Here is an 8,422-nt window from a genome sequence, read left to right on the forward strand (position 1 = left end):
CTACATCAGATGGATGTTAAGAGTGCCTTCCTAAATGGATACATATCAGAGGAAGTCTACGTTCATCAACCCCCAGGTTTTGAGGATGAAAAGAACCCAGACCATGTGTTCAAGTTGAAGAAATCACTCTTTGGTCTGAAGCAAGCTCCCAGAGCATGGTATGAGAGACTCAGCTCATTCCTTCTGGAGAATAAGTTTGTAAGGGGTAAAGTAGATACAACTCTCTTTTGCAAAACTTACAAAGATAATATCTTAATTGTGCAAATATATGTTGATGATATTATATTTGGTTATGTTAATCAATCTCTATGCAAAGAATTTTCTGAGATGATGCAGGCTGAATTTGAGATGAGTATAATGGGAGAACTCAAGTACTTTCTGGGAATACAAGTTGATCAAACACCAGAAGGAACATATATCCATCAGAGCAAGTACACTAAAGAACTTCTGAAGAAGTTCAATATGCTGGATTTTACAGTGGCCAAGACTCCAATGCATCCTACATGCATTCTGGAGAAAGAAGATGCAAGTGGTAAAGTATGTCAGAAGCTCTATCGTGGTATGATAGGATCACTTCTATACTTAACTGCATCTAAGCCAGATATAGTGTTTAGTGTTCATTTATGTGCTCGTTTCCAATCAGATCCAAGGGAAACCCATTTAACTGCTGTTAAGAGGATCCTAAGGTATCTGAAAGGCACCACTAACCTTGGCTTGATGTATAAGAAAACATCAGAGTATAGGCTTTCAGGTTATTGTGATGTTGATTATGCTGGAGATAGAACAGAGAGAAAAAGCACTTCTGGAAATTGTCAATTTCTGGGAAGCAACTTAGTCTCATGGGCAAGCAAAAGGCAATCAACCATTGCACTATCCACTGCAGAGACAGAATATATCTCAGCAGCAATATGCAACACTCAGATGCTCTGGATGAAACATCAGCTGGAGGATTATCAAATCCTTGAGAGCAATATCCCAATATATTGTGACAACACTGCTGCAATTTCATTGAGTAAGAATCCTATCTTACATTCAAGGGCAAAGCACATTGAGGTAAAGTATCATTTCATTAGAGATTATGTACAGAAGGGCATACTTCTTCTGAAGTTTGTTGATACTGACCATCAATGGGCAGATATCTTTACAAAGCCCTTAGCAGAGGATAGATTTAATTTCATTCTGAAAAATCTGAATATGGACTTTTGTCCAGCATGAAGATGGATAAGAACCTCTGACTATGATACTTCCTTATCAGAAGATGTCTAGTTCAGAAGGTAACTCTATCAGAGTGTATGTACCCATTGGTGCTGACTCTGAAGCTGAGACAGTAAACGTGTGTCAGTATCTCTGATACATGGTTCCTTGTGCCCGTGCTGACAGTCTGTTATAATGAGTGTTGATGTGCTTCTCTCCTGTGTGTGATAAGTGTATTTACTGTTACTATCATATCTTTAATTTTTAACCGTTGATTTTAAATTGCTTTTTGAATCAACAACGGTTATTTGTCAAAACTCACTATACACACACGTTCCCCTACACTTACGGTTTTACATTCTCTCTCTTTAGTTTTTCAAAACCTCCTACCCACGATCTCTCTCTCTATTCATCCTTCTCTCTCTACCCTAAACCTTCAACCGCTTCCAAGATGGTGAGACAAACCAGAAACGAAGCTGAAGGTGCAACCAGGTTTCCTCATATGGTAGTAGGCCAAGCTACAGGTCAATCGGGTCCTGAAACTCAAGATCAAGGTCAAGCTTCTGAGAAGATGATTCCAATTGCAGAACGAGGCTTTGTCGTTCACTGCGTTTATGCTCCGGAAGAACTCCAAGTGCTTGCTGAATGGAGATTCGACCTGGATAACATAGCTGCAAATGGGTATGAACTGCGTCCTGAAGTTCAAGCTCAGGGATGGGAAGAGTATTTCAACAGGCTTAGAGGACCAATCTATGACAAATTGGTCAAGGAATTCTGGAAACATGCCGACTGCGATGACACTCAAGTGGTTTTCTACATTGCTGGAAGGAGGATAATCATCACAGAGAAGTCAATTGTGAATCTGCTGGGTGCAAACACTGGAACTGGGTATCGATTCCAACTGACAGAATCGAAGTTGAAACCCCGAACCAAGGATGAAATCAACAAGGCTCTCTACACCACCTACAAACCTGGCAAGAGCGACTACAAGGTGGTTGATCTTCATCCCAAGCTCAGAGTCTGGCACAAGATTCTGCTTCACTGCATCAACCAGAGGCCAAAGGGTAGTTCTCCTGATTACATCAACTTCTGCCAGAAGGCAATGCTATTCTTCATTCAGGATAAGAAGAAGATCTGCCTCCCTTTCTTCTTGTTCTCTTACCTGAAAGAATGCATCAGGAAGTCCAGAACCACCGCCTCCATCAAGTCTTCCATCAAGTACATTCCCTTTGGGAGATTGCTTTCAGATCTCTTCATTGAGAGTAAATTCGTAGAAGATCTGATCAAGGCAGGATGCACAGAGGATCTGTCTACAATTGTTAGTGATGTCTTCACATCCATATCTTTGAAGAAGATGGGATTGGTCAAGAAGAAGATAGCCCCTGCTCATGAAGATACTTCTGATGAAGTAAGACAAAGAAGGGTGCCTCTGGATGATTACCCTCAGTGGACTCAAGCAGATAACCCAGAAGCTATTTTGTGTTATATTGATGATATGAAGAAACAGGGTTATGAGATTGATGTGGACGAGTTTTTCAGAAAATTGCCACCAGAGGAAAATGGTCTTGGAAGAATCTTCTGAAGAATCTGATGTTCCTCTGACAAAGAAGAAGAAGGTTGACAAGCCTAAGAGGAAGCATGATGAAACCACCAAGCCTGCTGATGGTGAAGATGGTGATAATGAAGATGGTCCTTCTCCTCCCAAGAAGAAGAAAAAACAAGTCATAATTGTGGAGAAGCCTACACGTGTGGAACCTGCTGCTGCAGTCATCAGAATGGAGACTTCTGCCAGAGTGACTCGGTCTGCTGTGCGTCTATCAAGTAAGTCTGCTGTCATTGAATCTGATGATGATTTAAATTCAATTGATGCACTCCCCATCTCTAACCTCCTTAAACGCACATCCACCCAACTCACTTCTATCCCAGAGTCTCAACCAGCTGCCCAAACCACATCTCCACCTAATTCCCCAAGGTCTTCCTTTTTCCAACCTTCCCAAGCAGAAGCACCTTTGTGGAATATGCTTCAGACTCCACGTCCCTCTGAACCAACCTCACCCATTACCATCCAATACAATCCGTTAACCTCTGAACCCATCATTCCTGAACAACCAGAACTTGGACAACCAGAACCTGAACCCAGAACGTCTGATCACTCTGCCCCCAGAGCATCTGAACGTCCGGTTGCCAGAACCACTGATACAGATTCCTCAACTGCTTATACTCCTGTATCATTCCCTACCAACGTTGCTGACTCCTCACCTTCCAACAACTCCGAGTCACTTCGTAAATTTATGGAAGTCAGGAAAGAAAAAATGTCTGCCATCCCAGAGTACTACCTTACAGTACCAAGCCCTAGGAGATACCCTGGACCTAGACCTGAACGTCTAGTTGACCCAGATGATCCTATTCAGGCTGGCCCTTTACATGAAGCAGACCCTTTAGCTCAACAAGTCTAACCTGACCTAGTTCATCAAGAGCCCATTCAACCAGAACCAGAAAATTCTGTGTCTAACCACTCTTCGGTTAGATCACCACATCCTCAGGTTGAAACCTCTGAACCAAACCTTGAAACCTCTGAACCAAATGTTCAAACTTTTGATATTGGCTCTCCTCAAGGTGCCTCTGAGGCCAACAGCAGCAACTACCCAACCTCTCCTGAAACCAACCTCTCCATTGTTCCCTACACATACCTCAGACCAACCTCTCTCTCTGAGTGCATTAATGTTTTTAATCATGAAGCTTCATTGATGCTAAGCAATGTGCAAGGTCACACTGACCTGAGTGAGAATGCTGACTCTGTTGCTGAAGAATGGATTCGTCTGAGTGCTTGGTTAGTAGCTCAGGTTCCTGTTATGATGAGTCATCTCATTGCAGAAAGGGATCAGAGGATTGAGGCTGCTAGGCGGCGGTTTACAAGAAGAGTGGCTCTACATGAACAACAGCAAAGAAATAAGTTACTTGAAGCTGTTGAAGAGGCCAGAAGAAAGAAAGAGCAAGCAGAAGAAGCTGCACGTCAAGCTGCTGCACAAGCTGAACATGCCAGATTGGAAGCTGAGAGACTTGAAGCTGAAGCTGAAGCTCTTAGATGCCAAGTTCTTGCACCAGTGGTCTTTACTCCTGCTGCTTCTGATTCCACTCCAGCTCATCAATCTTCTCAGAATGTTCATTCTAGTTCTACTCCTGCTGCTTCTAGTTCCAGACTTGACATCATGGAACAGCGTCTCAATTCTCATGAGACTCTGCTGATGGACATGAAGCAAATTCTTACAGAACTTCTGCGTCGCTCTGACAAGCCTTAGTCTTAGGATTTCTTTCGTTTTCTTTCTTAACTTAATTTACTTTTATTTCTACTTTATTTTGCTTAATTTGCATTACTTGCTATGTTTCGTTAGTTGTCGTTTATCATTGCACATACATATATATATATATATATTTATAACCTTGTGATTGCAAAATTTCTTTTCCGTATTTATATCAATTATGCTTTTACATCATTCATTTCTATTTCCCTAACATCTAGAATGGAGGATCCTTCCTCATTCTTCTGCACTCTTGGCGCTGCTCTACTCTCTCCTTCTCCAGACGATCCAATGAATACTGGATATTGTTGAGGTTGACGTTTAGCTCATCCCTCTCCAGACTATCTTCTGTCGTCTTGAGTCTCTTTTCCATAGCTTCTTTCTCTTCCAGCAACCTCAACTCAAGCTGGCTGAGTTCCTGAATTTCCTCCACAAAGGCAAGAAATTCTTTCAAATCCTTCTCAAGCTCTGGACAAAGGTCCTTTTCAAGCAGTGTCCTCGTCAGCTCTGGTATGGTCTTTGCACCATCAGGATGTCTTATATTGAGGAACATATCTTCCTCAAAAGCCTTTCTTCTGAGCTCTTCCAGTGCAACCATGTATGATGCCATTTTCTTGTTATGCTATTGATCGAGTTGTGAAGCTTACCCTCTTCCAAATTGCTTTATATAAGCTTCATTCTCTCCTTGGAAGTTATTGCTCCTACAGTTTCTCGAGGTTAAGTCCTTGGTAACTGAAGCTTCTCTTTACTCCCGTGGCCGGTGGTAAACGTTCTTCTTATGCTTTAACTCCCTTCTTTAATTCGCATAACTCTTATTCATGCATCGTTTATTTCTCCATCTCTTTTTAAACTTAGACCTTCTCTAAGGGGGAGTACCTTGTACTTCAAGCTAAGTTTTTCACACCCCATGCTTTTTGCTTATGACAAAAAGGGGGAGTACACCCAGTTTTTGATGTGTAAGCTGTGTTAGTGTGATTTATTTTTTCTTTTGGAGAATTTAAGAGTTCAACCTTTATGACCATAGATGTGTCACTGGGCAAATACAAGGAATACATTTCACTTCTTCTGAAGTGATTCTATTTGACTCTGATACCACTTATCGTTGACTCTGAATACTTATGCGCTCTGATTATTTTATTTCATCTATGTCATGCGCCTTCACTCTGAACTCTTACATTATTTAGCTCAGAATCTAGACATTTCTAACGTTTTCATTAAGTCTTAGATTCAGGGGGAGCTATGCTCAAAATCAAGCTGTGACTTGGATTCAGAATGAGCAAAATAAACTATTCACATCAGGATAAGTCTTATTTTATCTCTCTAAACTCTGAGTGAATTCAGTTTATTGTTTAAGAATTGTTCATCAAAATACTTGGTTTTGTCATCATCAAAAAGGGGGAGATTGTAAGATCAAGTTTTGATCGTGTAGTACAACTCTATGTTTTGATGATTACAAGTTAACATTTTAGTATGAACAATTATGGTACTTTAACGTGTTTTTCTGAGTGTGCTATTTACAGGCTCTGACCTCAATCCAATCTCACACAAATCAGAAGCACTGTGCATAAAGAGTGACCCAAGCAACGCTTTCGCAACATCTATGTTCACTCTGAACAGTAGAAACGCTTCAGAAGATCTGAAGTATACAAGCTCTGATATGGACGCAGTCACTTGAAGTTCTAAAGATCCAGAAGTTCTGACAACCAAGAAACTCTGAAGGTTCAGATGTTCTGATGGTGTAGAAGACTCTGAAGATCCAGAAGCTGAAAAGTGGAAACTCTGATGTCCAGAAGCAAGATGACTCTGAAGACCATGTACTTCCCTCTTTCAGAATCAGAAGATACAACGGTCAGAGGATCTGTGCTTTCCCTCTGACTCTGATCAACCGGCTTCACAAGTTCCAACATGAAGCATTCCCCTGATCAGAAGTATCCTAGGTTTAAAGGTCAAGTCACTATCCAAGTACAAAAGCAAATGTACTATCCTGACGACCTACCTAACATTCTCAGCCACAGCAGAAGCTGGAATTTCCAGAACTGCCCTCCAACGGTAGCATTTCCATGCAGCGTTCAAACCCTAATCCTTGGAGTATAAATAGAGGCTAAAGATTGAAAGATGCGGCTGGAAGAATTGCACACGCGTAAGCTATATTCAAAAACCTTCTAAGAATTCTTTCATCTGAATTCATTATGTTTACTATTAGCTTTTCAGAAGCAAATCCTTTGTAAACATTCTTTCTTAAACAGTTTGTTTAGTTACCTTTAGGAGATCAAGGTTGATCGGATCCTAGAGAAGACTAAGAGAGTGAATCTTAGTGTGAGCTAAGTCAGTGTAATTGTTAGTCACTTGTAGGTTTCAAGTGCAGTTGTAACCTTTACCTGATTAGTGGATTGCCTTCATTCTAAGAAGGAAGAAATCACCTTAACGGGTGGACTGGATTAGCTTGAGGGATTTATCAAGTGAACCAGGATAAAAATCCTTGTGTGCTTTTCTATCTCTTATCTTAAGCACTTAGTTCTCGAAAGATTTGTTAAAATCTTCAAGGTGGAAGTTTTATCTTGAAAACGTTATTCAACCCCCCCCCCTTTCTATCGTTTTTCCCACCTTCAACCGCCACAACCACCACATCGCTACCACCACAATCATCGTCACAACCACTAGGTAACATTCCCCCCCCCACACCACCTCACATTCATCGCCACCTCAACCATCACCACCACTCGCACTACCACCTCTATTGGTGTCCTTACCACCACCATTACCACTGTTGCCACCTCCACCACCATTTCCACCCTCCACCACCACAATTACCACTGTCACTACCACTATAGGTAACATCGAAACTCTACCACCACTACTACCTGACCCTTCCATTATATTTTCATTGTTACCACTCATTGTTATGAATTCACAAACTTAACGATTGTTGTGATTAATTATTGCGGATTTACAAAATTAACAACAACTTTTGTTAAAACTGAAGTCATCATAAAACAAAAACTCGATTTATATATAAAACTAAAAACTAGTTTTGATTTTTCAAAATTTCAAAACATAAAACCAAAAATCACCCCTTACATACCTTAAAAGCCTATAACCGAAAAAACTTAGAAGCCCAACCTAAAGACTCGTTCATGGAATGGTCTTATAACCCAATTAGTAGTGTCCTGAAAAAAAAATATACAATAAGTACAAAACTTTCGGTAGTAGTAGTGTACAGAAAGATCCTCTCCAGTGAAATTCTCTCAATTTTTCTCCAGTGGACATTTGTGGCGGTTTTGAACCGCCACAAATTAAATGTTTACAGCTGCCACAAAGTTTGTCAATTTTTTCAGTAGCATTTTGTGGCAGCTGGAAAAATTGAGAGAATTTCAAAACCGCCACAAATGTCCACTGGAGAAAAATTGAGAGAATTTCACTGGAGAGGATCCGGACCCGTGTACAGAAGTATCTTTACAAATCTCGTTTTTTTGTATAAAACCTACGTTATATTTTGTCAACACATGCAATGGGCGTTCGGTAACGTATAGACCAAGTTTGTTAACTAGTTAATGGCGGAGAGTCCATGACTTTAACGATTGGGCCTAGGTAGGCCATAAGGCCTAACTTACAACTCACGTAATTAACAAAGAAAAGTTTAAATAAGGTTTATCTATTAGCTCTATTATATTGTAATGTCCCAAAAAGAATCTGGTAGGTCTACTATTGCTCATAAATTAAGAAAATATGTCGTATATGTAAAAGCAAATGCATGCTATGTATACATGTGAGTTATTGAATTATAATTAATATAATAGAAATTGGATTAGTTGTTGAGGATAAGGAGAGTGGTTGTCTAATTAAGGTGTGGGATTCTAGCTAGTGTTGCACAATGCTGAAAACGATAGGTTAGCCACCTTGATAACATGTATCTAACTATCTATCTTGAG

The sequence above is a fragment of the Lotus japonicus genome, chromosome 4 (genome assembly GCF_012489685.1).
Source record: "Lotus japonicus ecotype B-129 chromosome 4, LjGifu_v1.2".
In the NCBI taxonomy this organism is placed as follows: domain Eukaryota; kingdom Viridiplantae; phylum Streptophyta; class Magnoliopsida; order Fabales; family Fabaceae; genus Lotus; species Lotus japonicus.